The following is a 15774-nucleotide window of genomic DNA, read 5'->3' on the forward strand; positions in this document are numbered from 1 at the left end:
TGCCAGTCCAATTTTGTGCCCCCACCATGCTGCACTGGTGAGGAATCCAATTTCAGTCATGGGTGGGGCTCCCTCTGTCAGAGCCCCAGGCTCTGGGATATAGGAGCAGTATGCCTAGGGTGTGTAGGATTCCCAGTCCCTCGTGTCAGTCTACACCGGTCACTGCTGAATCACTGTGGGTCACAGCCCACAAGAGCCCAAAGTTCTGGTTTCATTTGGTGAGGCACCAAGCTGGCTCAAGGATTTCTGCAGGGAGGCCCCAAGGCTGTGATCCTGCCTTCTGAGAAGGGCCACATAGCCATGGCTCCCAGGACGGACTGTCATCTCCAGGACGCTGCCAGCACCGGAGATACATCTCCATCACAGCTGTGCTGGCTCCGTTTTCCATGGATAATGCTTCCTCTCCCCCCAGGACCTAGGCTACCAGACCAAAGCAGCTGGGTTGTCCACAGACACCTTCTGCCCCTGGCCTGGCAACAGAAATGTCCTGGGGGTGGTGAGAGAGCTGCTTGCTCTGCAAAGGGAGGGGAGGGAGGGAGAAATTCGGAGAACCAAGCATAAAGAATTCTCAGGCTTTTAAATTCTTCTCCCAGAGTGCAAACAAAACACAAATTTAAATCACAATAAATAGCCCCGACATCGTTCCTATTTCTGGGTTCTTATGTATTCAACACAGTGGTTGAGTGCTTACTGAATGCTGTGTGTTCTAGGCATTTGGGGGGCCTTCAGTGACTGGTGTGATGGTTGATAGTACAGTGTGGATAGCGATAGGGAAGAGGCTGTCCCAATTCAGTTTATTTGGTTGCCAGAAATAGTCAATAGGCAAAAAAAGAAAACGCATGTCTGTGTGTGTACATGTGTATATAATACCTGTATGTATGTATATGTATATACACATATGTATGTATTTGTTCACACATACATGCATATTGTGTGTATACATGCATGTATACAATGTGTGTGTGCACCTGTATAGAATGCATGCACGTGTGCCTATGTTTGTGTGTGTGTACATATGTGTGTATGTATATGTGTGTAAATAATGCATGGTGTGTGTGTGTGTGTGTGTGTGCAATATCAAGTAGTTTCCAGAATTAGCCTAACCACGTCCTGGACCATATCTGTTGGAGACACAAATTGCAGGGAGAGGGTCTGATTGTCGCCTCCGGGTCAGGGCCCCATCCCTTGGCCCAGGGAGGACAGAGTGCCATGAGAGGCAGTTCCACCAAAGCCACACAAGGGGAAGCAGGGTAGTCCCCCAAAGGAAACTGAGGTACCTGTTGGTTACCCACCGCCAGGTAAGAATTCTCCCCCAATAACAAGAAACCCTGACCATCTCCCACCGTGTCTGTTGGCCGGGGGTGGAGGGGCAGCTTGGCAGGAGGTTCTGGCTTGGGAGGGCTCATGAGGTGACAGTCACGCTGCCCGTCATCTGCAGGCATGGCCAGGCCCAGAGGACACACTGGTTCATCACAGGGGTGGCTAGTTGGCTCTGACTGTCTGGCTTTGGGGAGGCGGCCTCAGTGCCCCACAGACATGGGCCTGTCCTGATGACATGGCTGCTTCCCCTGAGCAGGCCATCCCAAATACAGCAAGGTGACGCTTCAGGGCCCTCCACGCTCCTGTCTTGAAAGTCCGAGACAAGGTCCCGCCGGTTACACAGCTCAGCCTCATTCAGCGTGACAGGGAATAATGGCACAAAGATCAGGAGTTGACTGTCACTGGGAGCCATTGTGCGGACTGGCCACCACCTGCGCTGGTGGAAAGCGGGTAGGAACCTAAAGATGTAGCGAGCAACCTTGGCTGAAAGAGTCAGGGGAGGCCCCTCCGAGGAGGTGACATTTGAGTCAGACCTGGGGGGGAAGTAGAAGTTCACCAACAGAGATGGGAGGAAGAGCACTCGGGGCAGCTCAGGGGTCAGTTCCACTGCAAAGAATGGAAGCCCGGGCAGAGAAGGCCTCTGAAGCACCTGAGCACTGCCTGCCTGTGCGGGGCCTGCTCCCAGGCCTGCCCTTGCTTCCTGCCCCCAGACTTCAGTGTCTGGCTGCTAAGGGGGAATGGGCTTGCTGTCTCTGCAGGAAGCACCCACTCACCCAGCTCACTGGCCTCCTGGGACGGTGAGTCGTGAAGCCTGTCCTTCTAGGAGAAAGGCTGGACTCCTGGAAGACCCTGCCCTGCACCCCCACTGAGGGCCAGGAGGCAGGGTGGAGGGGTGGTGAGCAGGGGCTATCGCTATGGCTTTCCATGTCACTGGGCCCAGGCCAACTTCACCACATCCTGCCCCTTTCTGGGGTTGGGGACAGCCGGTCAGAGACTGACAGATCCATTTGATCATCCCTGAGGCCCCCACACCCCGGACACACACAAATTCCCACTGGCTCTGGGCCAGCGGGCTAGGAGCTTCAGCAGGGCCAGGGGAGCCGCCTTGCCTAAGGCATCCGCATCCCCTAGGACGCATTAGGCAGGCTTCACTGGCCAAAGCAGGACAAGTCTGCAGAGAAACAGGCTCATGGGGGCTCAGATCCTCAGAGGGGTGGGGGCCGTCTGACTCCAGCTGTAGAAGCAACAAGGGGTGCACACACAGTGCCCTTCTCCCTCCTCTCCCATGGTGGAAGACGGTGAAGGAGGAGGGGAATAAGATACGGGCAGCAAAGTCACTGCCGCATCCTAAGGAGTCAAGGCCAGAGACAAGTCCACACCTCCAGCCACAGAACCCAGTGCCACGGAGCCAATGTCCCTGCCCCACAGGCTCCAGGGAGCTACAGAGTCTGTTGCCCAGGACCCAGCTGGGAGGGAGAGTCCTGCAGCTCTGCCCACCATGAGGCCACCAGCTCCAAAGTAAACCACACCTCTCAAGTCCAAAATAAAACTCCCAGTGGCCACCAAGCTCAGAGGTACGGGCTTTGTCCCAGACCTGCTGGGACCTCTGACGTAGGAAGGGAAAAGCCCCACTTAAACAGCTCTGGGCACTGGTGTGAAAAACAGGAGGGGCTTGCCCAGCACACCCAGGTGGAAAAGTGCAGAGCCTGGATTCAACCAGGTATGTCAACAAGGAGACCTAGGTTCTCTCTTTAACTCATTGACTAAAGCGTTAAGTCCATTTGCAGCAAATATTTACTGAGCTCTTCCTGTGTGACCAAGACTGCTCAGCCCCAGAGATTCTGTGATGAGCAAAAACAGACATGATCCCACTGCATGGAACTTACAGATTAGTTAGGGAAACAGCTCTTGAAGAAGTCTTTAAAAATACAGAATTACTGAGTATGTCAAGCACTATCAAGAAAAGAATGGATTTAGTCATAGAAAACCTCCTTTAGAGCGTGGCCAGGGAAGATGCTTCTTAAAAGCAAAGGTGCTTTGAAACCCTGTCCAAGCACAGCAGAAATGAGTGCAGGGATCGATTAATAATGTCTGCCATGGCCACTGGATTAGTAAGTGGTTGTGGTATGCATGCCAGATACTTGCTTCAACTGGTTTATACACTCATCTAGGATCCTTGCTACCCAAAGAAGAACTACATATGATCCTTTTCTTTAAATTTTTTTAATTGTTATTTATTTTTAGGGAGGGAGAGACAGAACATGATCAGGGGAGGGGCAGAGAGACAGGGAGACACAGAATCTGACACAGGTTCCAGGCTCTGAGCTGTCAGCACAGAGCCTGATCGGGGGGATTGAACCCCGGGACCGCGAGATCATGACCTGAGCCAAAGTTGGACACTTAATGACTGAGCCACCCAGGCACCCTGATCTAGATGTGTTTCTAATTCTCCTGGAATTCATCATGGGATCATGTGGATGAACATTTGCAGAAGCAGCCATGATACATGACAGCTCACTAGCTTTAATTAGTAGAAAAGCCAAGGAAGTAAAATAGAACCTGTAAGGGAATGATTGGTAGCCACTAGGGTGATGTTAGTGAGGTCTTGAAGGACATGGGACTTGGGAGCCTGTTGAAAAGAAGGCCCTCGTTTTAAAGAGCAGAAGGCACTTAGCATCAGAGAGCGTTAGACCTTCTCTGGCTATGGCTTCAATGGAGGGACAGCTGATTCCTGCTCTGGTCCCATCCATATTCTTAACAAGTGCATATACAATCCCTGCCTGAAGATACTTCTCACCTACGCTCAGAGAACCAGTCTCACCACAGACCTTCAGTGGGAGCTGACCTTTTATAGGACCTCCTACCCTCAGCTTTCCATCGGGTGGTCCATCCAAGCATCTCAAGGCTCCCCACACCCACTGCTGTGGGGCAGCCTGTTCAAATGGGAAACAAATCCTTGAGAGGCAGTGCTTGCATCTCTCCAAATGCTTTTAGAGCAGCCTACACCTACCCTTCACTGCGTTTATCACAACTGCAATCAATCCTGTTCGTACTTCTTGATTCATTGTAAGCCTCAAGAGAATGGGGACAATGTCTGGCATATTCACCACCAAATCCCCCATGCCTGGCACATCATGGGTGCTCAGCAACCATTTAATGATTGACTGAGCTGTTATAGAATAGAAAGAGTTGGAACAGCATTGAGAAGCTGAGAAGTTTTGGCCTTTTCCAGGGACCAGTGGTCCTCCAGGTTTTAGAGTGGTTCGCAGAGGGTAATGGCAACATGGCGGCCATTCCTTGTAAGTCCTGCTCCCCAGCTTCAGGGAGGCAAGATCCCCAGAAGAAGGTAGTGAATCCATATCATTCTGTCTCTCCAGTCCACAGCCTGGCTACTTCTCATGGTTTAGAAGAGGCCAATGCTTCGTTCACCCTGGGTCATGTGCCAACACCTACAAGACAGGTGCCCTGGGAAGCTGACAGACCTTTGGGGAGAGTAGACTAGGCTGTCAGTCAGTGAGGTGGGTCAAATGCACATAGAACCAGTGTGTGAGAACCCACAACAGGAGTTCAGTGAGGATGGGCTAGTCTCAGAGGCACCCAGGAGCCAGGTCTGTCAGGACAAGTAGATCCTCGACAAGATGAGGAAAGACTACGGGAGAAGGTGACTTTCAGAGGAGAGGAGAAGAAGAGTACAGCGGAATGAGGAAGGAGATGGCTGTGTTGGAAATAGGTGTGGGGACTTAAATAGGCCAAGTGGAGCCAACCCATGGTAGACCTCACTTGATAGCCTAAGAGTTTGGAGTCATAGTCTCAGCCTATGGACAATGGGAAGCCACCACGACTCTTCCAGACAAAGAGCCCAGGGCTGGCTGTCTGGGGCTTCAGAAGTAATGGGCAGAAGACACATCCATGCCCCCTTGGAGGCCAGATTTTGTAGACAAGGGGAGGGAGGCCTCGGGGAGCCAGCAATGGATGACTCCTCCAGAGCTTGGTTTTCAGAACGTGCCTCATCAAAGGGGCCGGTTGCCTTATTAGTTCTCCAAACAGCACGTCTTCCCCAGATCAAGAGTCCAGTGGAAATACAATGGCCACAAAAGTGGTTTTTGTGCCTTGGTTTTCTGGGTCTCCCCTTCCCCCCCTCCTGCCAATATCTATTCCCCATTATTGGCCAGACAAAGCCCATCCCAAGATGCCCACGACTCTGTTGTCGTGAACATCCGTCTTTCTCACCTGCGCATTTACCCATGTGCGTCTCCACAAAATCTTTCATCGCATCCACACTGTAAGGATTCAAAGTAAGGAGGTTCATGTCGTCAAAGAAGCCTTGAACTGAATGCCTTCCCCCCACTTTCTCCTTAAATGAGTTGTTAGCAGGAACCCAAGTGTCTGTTGAACCTAAAATACTTTTTTTTTTTAAATACAACATTTCAAGGTAACTTACGGCGCGTACTTTAAGAAGCGAGGGCTCAGCGTGTCCCCGCAGATTCCTCCTTGAAGCTCTGGTCTTCAGGGCTGTGGGAGGCATCCAATCAGACAGGCCGCCGCTGAGGGCCAGGGGAGGAGGGCTGTGGTGGTTTTATTTCAGATTTGAGCTAAGACCATGAAATGGAAGGCAGGAGGAAACGTGAGCGAGCGAGCAAATGTGTGTGCGTGTGTGTGTGTCTGTGTGCGCACGGCCAGAATAATGAGTCGCACTAATTCATAGAATTCCATTTTGGCCATCACACACGGCTCCCTTTTCTCTTGAAGGCCACTTTGAAAAATCCCGTTTTCATAAGTCATTTACTTCCCCTAGGAGGGCAGGCCTTCTAAAAATATTCCCCATTTCTTACACCTCAGAAGCAAATTATTTATGTTAAAGCAGCTTCGTTATCCTGGCCCCACTGGGCCAAGCTTGGAAATGGAGGTGACTTTAAGAAGGCACCATTGTCAACAGCAAAGTCCTAGGAGGGGGCCTTTCCGGCCAGGCGAGGCTTTCTGTGGGGCCGAAAGAGCATTTGTGGGTCAAGAAGAAGTTGTGTCCTATTTTTCCACAAATATTTACGCACCAGGCACCGCACTAGGCACTGGGGAGACCCCAGTGGATACACAGGTCTGCTCATGGGAGCTTGTGTTTCAGCGAGGGGAGACCGACACTTGATAAGCACACCAAGAAATGAAACTGAGACAGTGCCCTCTGAAAGGTGCACTTGGCCTTCTAGAGGGTGGGTCCTCAGGGTCATGGGAAGCAACATCCCAGTGACAGGAAGGAGTGAGTCACGCAAACGTCTGGGAGTTGGGGTTTGCAGGGAAGGGGAATGGGCAAGAGGGAAGCCCGAGGTGGCGGTGAGCTGGGGTGTTAGGAGGAGGGCAAGGGGGTGAGCAGGGAGGTGAGTTTGACTGGGAGGCAGGAGAGACCAGCACAGTGAATTTTTGTGCTGCTGTTTGTTTACGCTTCACTCTGACCTCACGTGCAAATTTACCAAGAAGGCAAACCCTGCAAGATGTACGCGCCCCATTGAGAATGGGGTGCCGGGAAAGTGGCTGAGACAGGTTCCTGGTGCTGAGAAAGTCCCTGGCGCCAGGTGCCTCTTCCTGATTCTCTCCACCCCAGAAAACACAATTAGAAATCACCTCTGAGAAGTCAGCCAGAGGAAGAGTGGAACCAGGGAGGGTGCGAGCTCTCAGTGTTTGTGGAACCTGTCACGGCCCCCAAGAGGGGGCCCGCCTCCCCCTTTTATCACTCACAAGCTCTGTCATTATCCAATGGGGGAGAGAGAAAGGCAAGGAAACCACTCCCTGGAGGCGCCCCTCCATTCTTTCGGTGTCCATAAGGCAATTAAGTCTTAACGTTTCTAAACCTGAAGGCTTTCAGGGGCTGAGCCAATTGGTGTCTCCGTAATGAGGGGAGGTTTCTGCTCAGAGAGACGCATTTCCTTTCCCCAGAGTTTGTCCCAACCCCAGCCTCATAGAGAGGCAGAGGGGCAGTGAGACCCAAGCAGCCCAGGGGCCCCCCAGCACTTACATGGCACAGAACGTGCACAGCCCGGACGCCAGAGGAGGCCAGAAGCAGGGTGGGCCTGGCCAGGATGCAGGTGAGGAGCCAGGCCCCCCATTAGCAAAAGTGGGGACTCTGTCACACAGCTGCCAACGTAGGAGCTCTGGAGCAGTGGGGCCGGTATAAAGGCCTTCTGTGAACAGTCTCAATACCAATGAGCCTTAGTTTAAGACTCTATTATGGGCCTAATTGGAGAGTTAATTATTAGGTGCCATTGTGTGCTAAGGAGCCAGGATGTTTCACCCAGACACTGGGGCCAGGTTCTACCCTAAAAGCAAGGGATACTGTACCCACCACTCTTGTGAGACCTATAATTTCAGGAGCTGGGAGGATACAGGGGATAAATAACTCCAGGTAACAAAAGATAACACACCAGAGAGGGAATACCTCTGGGCCATGCTGAGGGCAGTGATAAAGACCCCTGCTTCAGACTGGGAGCAGGGACAGCCAGGGAAGGATTTGTAGGAAGAGATGTTGAGATAGAAAGGAGACACGGTGATGGGAAAGGTGCTCCAGTTGGAGGGAACAGCATGTGCAAAGGCCCTGGTGCAAAGGATGTGGAAAATGAGGCTGGAAGGGCTACTGTGCTGGGTGTGAGGGTAAGACCCAGAGACTGGTGGGGAGCAGATTCTGCAGGCCTTGAAGACACGGCAGGGATTTTGAAACTCAAATCCATCCCTGCCACCTGCCCCAAGTCCCTTCCAAGGGCCAAGAGAGCCAGACACACTAGCAAGGACAGAGGACCCACGTTCTCTAAAACCCACCTCCACTTGGCTACTTAGGGCTGGCAAAGAGAGAGGCAGAGAGCCTCTATGGAGCGGACAGACCTTAACTTCCACTGTCAGGGACCTACCTGGGGGAGGTGACAATCAACAGGAGAGAGGCACGATAAGATTTTCCTGGAGCCACCCGAAGACCAACCCCCAGCACCCCAAATTTTCAGTATTCACAGGGACTGAACTTTCAGTGGGGCTCAAACCTGTGTGTTCCAAGGGAAGGCTGAGTGATCCCAGGAGTCAGCATTGTCTGGGGGTGTTGAGGGACCCTGAAGACCCCAAGGGCCCTCCCAGTCCTGGAGTCCGGAACCGCCCTGAGTCCACGGGTTGAAAGATCTGAGTGGGAGGCAGGCTTGGGACAGCCACTCCCACGACCGGAGAAGCAGCTCTGTGATTGCTTCCCCTTCACAACAGTGGGGACAGCCCTTGGCAGGGAAGGAGCCAGCTTCCAAGCACCAGCTCACGCAGCCTGGCGCCCTGAGCTTTCCTGTGACCATTTCCGTGGCAAAATTGGCCATGTTGTTCTTCTGGGACTCCTGGGGTGGAAGCCTGCTCTTCATTAGTAAGGACATTAGTGGCTAACACAGAGAGGCCAGACGTGCTGCTGTCCTCTTCACGGGCATCCTCAACCCCATTTTACAGATGAGAACCAGGAAGGGGAAAGGGGCATGAGCTGACGACAGCTACAGAGTAATGAAGCCATCTGATGCCAAATGCTAAGCTCTTAGCCTCCTCATTATGCCACCGCAGAGAGATGGCATTCAGTATTCGGTGGCATGTGTGGACAAGTCAAAGGTATCCTTGACTGGCACACCCCTGAAGCCAGCAAGGAGCTGCCCCCCCCCCCCATCAGGTGGTCTTCGCCTGAGAAGCCCCAAGCCTGGCCTCTCCGCACATCCCCCCACCACGGACCCGGGCTCTCATCTCTCATCACACCCACCAAACACCCCTAGCAGGCAGAGGGCGGGGCCGGGCTGGGCTGGGCCTCATGTCTCTAACAAGTTCGTCGCAATGGTGGAATGTGTCTCCCCCACTCCCGCCCAGCCCCCCATCAAAGCAATCCCATAATGACATGGGACCAGGAAAGGACATTTGCAGGTGGCTAAATGAGGTTTCTTGCCTTTGGAAGGCAGCGGGGAGGGGAAGGGCTGTTTTGTTTAAGGAAAGCTGTGGAAGCTCATTCTCTCACAGAGCAGATGCTTGTGAGGGGAACCAGTGCCAGAATGGGTAGACGCTCAGAGCATCACTCTCCAAGGCAGATGGAGGCAACAGGCAGAGAGACAAGGCGGCAGAGCCAAGTCAGGGTGAGTGTGGGCCAGGTTGCTCTCTTGTCTTCCTCGACGTTGTCTGGAGCGAGGTTCGGTGCTTGTCACTCCTCAGCTCCAAAACCTACTGTGGCTCCCCATGGCCCCCCAGATGGGTTTTCAAACTTCCAAGGAGCAGATATGTTAGAGCAGTTAGGAATCCTTTGGTTGCAAGTGACAAAAACCATAACCCAAAGTGGCTAAACTAAAAGGGCACTATGTTAACTTTTCTTAATGGACAAGTCCATGGCCAGTTTGCCTTCAGATACAGCTTGATCCAGGATCTTAATGGTGTCATCAGGACCCAGGTGATCTCTTCCCACCCCTCAGCTCTCCTTCCTTGGCGGGCTTCGTTCTCTGGCAGATTCTTCTCTCAGGATGGCAAAGTGGCTATAGCTGCTCCAAATTAATCCTCCTGGCTTCCTCCTGGCAGGAGAAAGACCGAATGCCACTTCCTGGTCACTCAGGCAAACACTTGTTGATGGGCTCTAACAGGTGTGGCTTGGATGGCGAGGACCCTCCAAACCAATAACGTTGGCCAGGTCAGTGGGGGCTCCTAAGGGCTTCGGAAGCTTCAGAACTGGGAGCTGAGCTTGGAGCTAACAGCTAGCTCTCTCGTGGGAACGTCCTAAGCCACAGCCAGGCCACGAGTGAGACCGCTCTTAGTAGGGCACCAGGAGGAGGCGTCACCTGATGCTAATTGCAAGCCAGTGGATGCTTGAGGCCAGAGCCACTGCACCTGAGGATACCGTGATTTTCCAACTGGGTGAGGAGGAGTTCTTTCGTGTGTCTTGACTGGTCCTCCTTCCAGCCTCCAGTGGCGTGGCTCCGGATCTGCAGCAGGCCGGCTTTCATGCTTTTCACCTCTCCAAGCTCCTGGGGGACTGACCCCCACAGGCAGAGCGGCCCCTGCAACTTAGCCCAGAAGAGAGAGGACCAGCAGTCGATGGTTCAGACTCCAGGGTCAAGTCTTGGTTGCACCAGGAAAAGTCATCTCACCTCCAGAAGCCTCAGTTTCCCCGTTTCTAAACTGAGGGTAATCAAAATATCTATTTTACAGCATTGTCAGGAGAACTAAGTAGAGTCACCCACAGAAAGTGCTTCGCCCGGCGCTCGCCTGGGTTAAGTTCTCGAAAGCAGCGCCACCGTGGAAGAATACCCTGCCGTGCCTCTCAGCAAAGAGGAGCGGCCGCGGGTCATGGTAGGGGTGGGCTGGCCGGACAGGGCTGGACGTGGGCTCTCCATGGGACAGTGGGCCGCAGGCCAAACAAATGGGAGTGTTTGGCAGATAAGTGTGAAGTCCCCACCCCAAACCAACAGCAATAAGGAACTACTGTCTACCAGGCTCCTAGCATGGGCCAGGCACTGAGCTTGGCATGACACACACGTTCCCTCACATCTCCCCAGCACGCCTGCTCAAGTGGGTGTATCACAAATCCCACCTTCCAGGTGAGGAAACAGGTTCAGGGAAGCGGCTTGCCCGAGTCACAGAGCCAACTCGTGGCAGAGCGGCATCCCCACCCAGAGCTGTTGGGCTCCTAACCATCGGTGCTTCACCGCCAAACAGGACATCCACACAGAGGTGGCCCTGAGCCGTGTGGGCTGTGCGACAGCCACCTCGCCCTCTGCCCACCCCCAGGACCATCGTCCCCCCCCCCCGTGACCCCAGATCACAAATCCTGCCCCTGTGGTTCTGACCTGCAGGGAATTCCAGGTGGCTGGGCCCAGTCCTATTTCACTGGCTTCCTTGGCCCACTGGGCTCCCTCTGCCCATCTGACCACAGACAAACCTGACGTGCTGGCCTCCCCAGGGTGCCTGGCTCCAGGGCTTGGGATTGCACCAAGCTCCCAGACCTCCTCCACTCAGTGCTGCATGGGCCTCTGCATGCTGCCTCTGGAGCCACCCCTGCCTCCCCTGCCCAGGGCCGGGGCCGTTCCGTGCCCGCCACCCCCAAGCCACCCATAACCGCTGTGCCACGAGTGAATCCATGTGGCATGGGCTGCTGGACAGGCATTCTAAAAGCTCCCTCGGTTTTCTGCCCTCAAAGCCTGCCTGCTCAGCCCTGCCCGGGGCTCAACCTGGCACCAACAGCGGGGCCAGCACATTCCAGGACCTGTGGAGGGTGATCTGGCCACAGGCACCTGATGCGGTTCCCCTGCCCTGCCCAGGCCCCGGTGTGGAAGGTGGCCAGCAGAGGGCTGCTACCCAAAGGCATCACCACATCTGTAATTCCCCCTCCGAGTTCCGTGTGCTCCCTCATCCATTTTTATTTATAATTTTGTGAGCTAATAGTACATGTGTACTAGGTGCTAGGCTCTGGGCTGAGTGCGTTTTATACACTAGTCGTTCACTCACCGATGGGGTCAATAAACATGTCTAACTCTTTGTTACAGAAATGTTCAAACCCACCCAAAAGAAAGAGGATAATATGATTACCCCAAATACAATCATTTTCTGATTTTAACAGTTATCAACGTTTGGCCACTCTTGCTTCATCAACTCCCACTTTTTTCTTAAACTGGAATATTCTTAAATTTTTTTTAATGTTTATTTTTTTGAGAGAGAGAGAGACAGTGAGTGAGCAGGGGAGGAGCAGAGAGAGAGGGAGACACAAAATCCGAAGCAGGCTCCAGGCTCTGAGCTGTCAGCACAGAGCCCGACGCGGGGCTCGAACTCACAAGCCATGAGATTATGACCCGAGCTGAAACCAAGACGCTCAACTGACCGAGCCACGCAGGCACCCCTTAAACTGGAACATTCTAAAGAAAATCCCAGGCGTGCCACTTGATCCACAAATACTTCAGCTTGTGTCTGGTAGTTAAGGCCTCTTGCTTTTCCCCCTAACCTCGGTGCCATTGTCACACTCAACTGAATTAACAGCGGTTCTTCATGTGGTCTAATCCCCAGTTCTCATTCAATTCTTCTTAATTCTTGCCAAAATGCCTTTCACGGTCAAGAAACATTTTCAGGCACTAACACATTATTTACACTAGTGAATAAATAAATACTGTAATTTCAGATAGCAATAAGGACATGGAAGAAAAATAAACAAGAGGCAAGGCATGGGACACACAGGGATGTTCCAGGCAAGGGTGACAGCAGCTGCAAACGTCCTGAGCAGGCAAAGGCTCTGTGAACTCCAGGAAAATGTGGCTGGAGGGACTGTGAATGGAGCCAGGGAACATGGTAAGTGAGGACAGAGGAACTTGCAAGCTGCTGTGGGGTGCTAAGTGGGACACGAATCACAGAAAGTTCTGGAACAGAGAAGAGATTTGCCTGGGATGGAAGCAGGGTGGGGATATTAAGAGTTTCATTTGGGACAGATTACATTTTTAATGTCCATTAGTCATGGAGGATGAGGCATAAAGTATTTTTCCAATTCACACAGTGGCGCTTGAGGAATATGCATCATGAGCCCATTTCATGGATGAGGAAACAAAGGCTCTGAGTAGTGAAAACCATGGTCGTACAGCAGGTATGCATTAGAGCCACCCTAACTGTGCTCTGTAAGCTCCCAATAATCTACGAGGCAGGTGGCAGGGTGCAGATGGAACCCTTCTACAGATGGAAAGACAGAAGCTCAGAGGGCTTAGGTCAAGCTTACAAAGCAAGACAACAGCAGAGACCAGACCAGAACCAGTGCCTGCCGCCTCCTCATCAGCACCTTTGGGAATGGCTGGGATGGCCCATTGTGTGCGTCTACACCAAGAGGTGCTCACAGGTTGGGGCACCGCTTGTTTCCTGGAAAGCCTAATCTGGTCATAGGCGGGAATGGATGGGCACCTGGGTTTGTTTCTGTCAATTCTTAAATTCCAAGAAGCTGCCCCTCACTCCAGATGGATTTACAAGAGGCATGAAGCATTATCATGAGGACTGGCGAATGTTCTTTTAGGTCCCTGCACCATTGGGGCGGTGGGTGTCAGTGGCAGTGCCCGCCCATGGTCCAGCAGTGAGCATGGGGACTCAGAGAGCCCCGGTGGGGATGGTCAACCCAGAGAGACCGGGTTCAGAAGGGAGGCAAGGAATCAGACTCGTCTGGGTTATCCCTGATCAGCACTCTTAACCTGCATCCACCTTTGCATTTTGCACAGATTATGTCAGATCTTTGAGGTGAGACGTTGCATCGGGTTTGTTCTCTAATCTCATAATATCCCTTGAGGTCGGTATCACGACCAGGACCTCAATATCAGGAAACTGAGGATTCGTTTCCTGGAATCTGTGAACGTGGATAGAAAAACAAACGACGTCTTTATTTTTACTCACCTCTACCTAAACTCTACCATCCCTTAAATTATAAATGTGGGCAACAAACCACAGTAGTGTGAGCAGTTCCCGTGGCTGTGTCGCCATGAGAAAGCACAGGTATTCTTCCGGTCACGGATGCCCTGTGGCAGATGCCCCGTGACAGGATGTGTCACTACCGTGGAAGATTTAGTCATTCCACCCACCGTGAGCATTGTGCAGTGTGCTAACAGACAAGCATGCCACTGAATCACAAGTGTAAAGAGAAATTTTAATAATTGCACTTCAACATAACTGGCTTCCTTTGCAATGCTGTATTGTGTATTTTATGCAATTTTAAAGCGCTATTCTGAGTGCCAAGAGGTCCATGGCACCATAGAGGTTAAGACCCCTGCCCCCACCAGGTGGGCACAGGGCCTGATGCCAAATTGGAGGGTTCCAGAAGGAAGGGGGAGGAGGGGGAGGACATTGGGGTCGGGCAGACAAAGGCGTCTCCCCTTCAGTGAAGAGACCAGCGGAGCATCCGTGAAACTGGCACTTGCCAGTCCTTTCGCTCATATATCCCGTAATGTTCATAGTCCTCTGACTAAGCATGAGCAGGCCCCCCTTTCCTCCCCTTCACTCTGGGCTTTCCCTTCTATTTCTGTTCTGTTAAAATTACCCGACACTTCCTGTGCTATTAGTTGACCCATATCCTTTTAGGAAAGTGATGGAATCTTTTTTTTTTTTTAACCAAACTTGTAAAGAGGGAAAGGCATTTTTAACCTGATTTTACTCAGAAAGGAACTGACAGTCAGGACGTACGAAGTGACTTGGTGAAGACCTCACATCAAGTACGGGCCCCTGCATCTCAGCGCACCTGCTGTTGCTCCTGCCTGGGAGACAGAGGGTCCCTCTGGAAGCGGAACTCCTGGCCAGGGTCTAACTCAAAATAGCATGCTCCGTGTGTTCACCAAGGTTGAGGTCCCCAAGCATCTGGGGTGTGAAGAGGCAGCCACCATTCCCACTGCTACCACCAAATTCATCCTCCCGGCTAAAGGATCACATATTTCTAAATCATTTTCCACTTCTCACTTCTAAAAGTCATTGAGGAGATCTGACGTTAAATGCCCTACGGTTCTGGGAGTTATTGTACCTTTTGCCGTACTTTCGCCTGGACTGCGAGGGCAGGTGGGGACACAATGTGAGGATCGGGCATTGGACTAGATTAGGCCGACTAGGACACCCCGAATCGCAAGGGGGCAGAGTATCTGCTTACGAGGGGAGGCATCATCTTCACGAGCATGGCCTCCTAAAAGCTTTGACAATCCCCTCTGTCTGAGCTCACATTGGGGAAGTCTTCTATATTACCAAGATAATACTGTATTAAGAGAGATTTTGTATTTGGTGTATTTAATGAGCAAGCAACTCCCAGAAGACCTTTCAATAAAGCCAGTAAATTTAACAGGAGAAATGCGTCAATTGGCTTTGCTGCTCTGGTTAAGAGGGCCGCCACTTTCTGCTTTTACAGACCCTGGCATGTATTATGCAAAGAAAGCCCTGGAATCAATCTTCGAGAAGAGGGCTAAAAGGTGGGTGCAATTAAGCAGCTAACATTCAGCCCCAGCTGCCCCAGCTGAAATGATTATTTTAATGTAAAAGCAATGAACTTGATGAGAAGTCACCCAAGTTAGGAAACGGCCTGCTCCCCATCAGAACGTCCCTGCTCTGAAGGGTCTCAGAGTGAGGCTGCTCATAAAGGCAGGCCAGAAACCAAATAAAGGACTAAGTACATAAAGGCATGCCGCACTCCGAACACACTGCCCAAAGGACATTGACTAATGGAAAGCAATATTGTGGATTTTGACAAGAAGGGAGAGAATATAAAATATTCATATCCAACATCTCTTCAACATGATGGCGTGCCACCTTGGTCCCCCTGCAGAGAGGACTGGACAGAAGTTACATGTGGGGATAGAGACGAGGGCTGATAGGGAAGACCCGGGTCTGGTCCGGTCTTTACCCATAAAGAATATGGAAGCTCAGCCAGTCACATACCCCACCTGGCCCCCAAAACTCAGCTGGAAGTTCTGGTAGAGTGTGGGTGTATGTGTG

The sequence above is a fragment of the Felis catus genome, chromosome E2 (genome assembly GCF_018350175.1).
Source record: "Felis catus isolate Fca126 chromosome E2, F.catus_Fca126_mat1.0, whole genome shotgun sequence".
NCBI lineage: Eukaryota > Metazoa > Chordata > Mammalia > Carnivora > Felidae > Felis > Felis catus.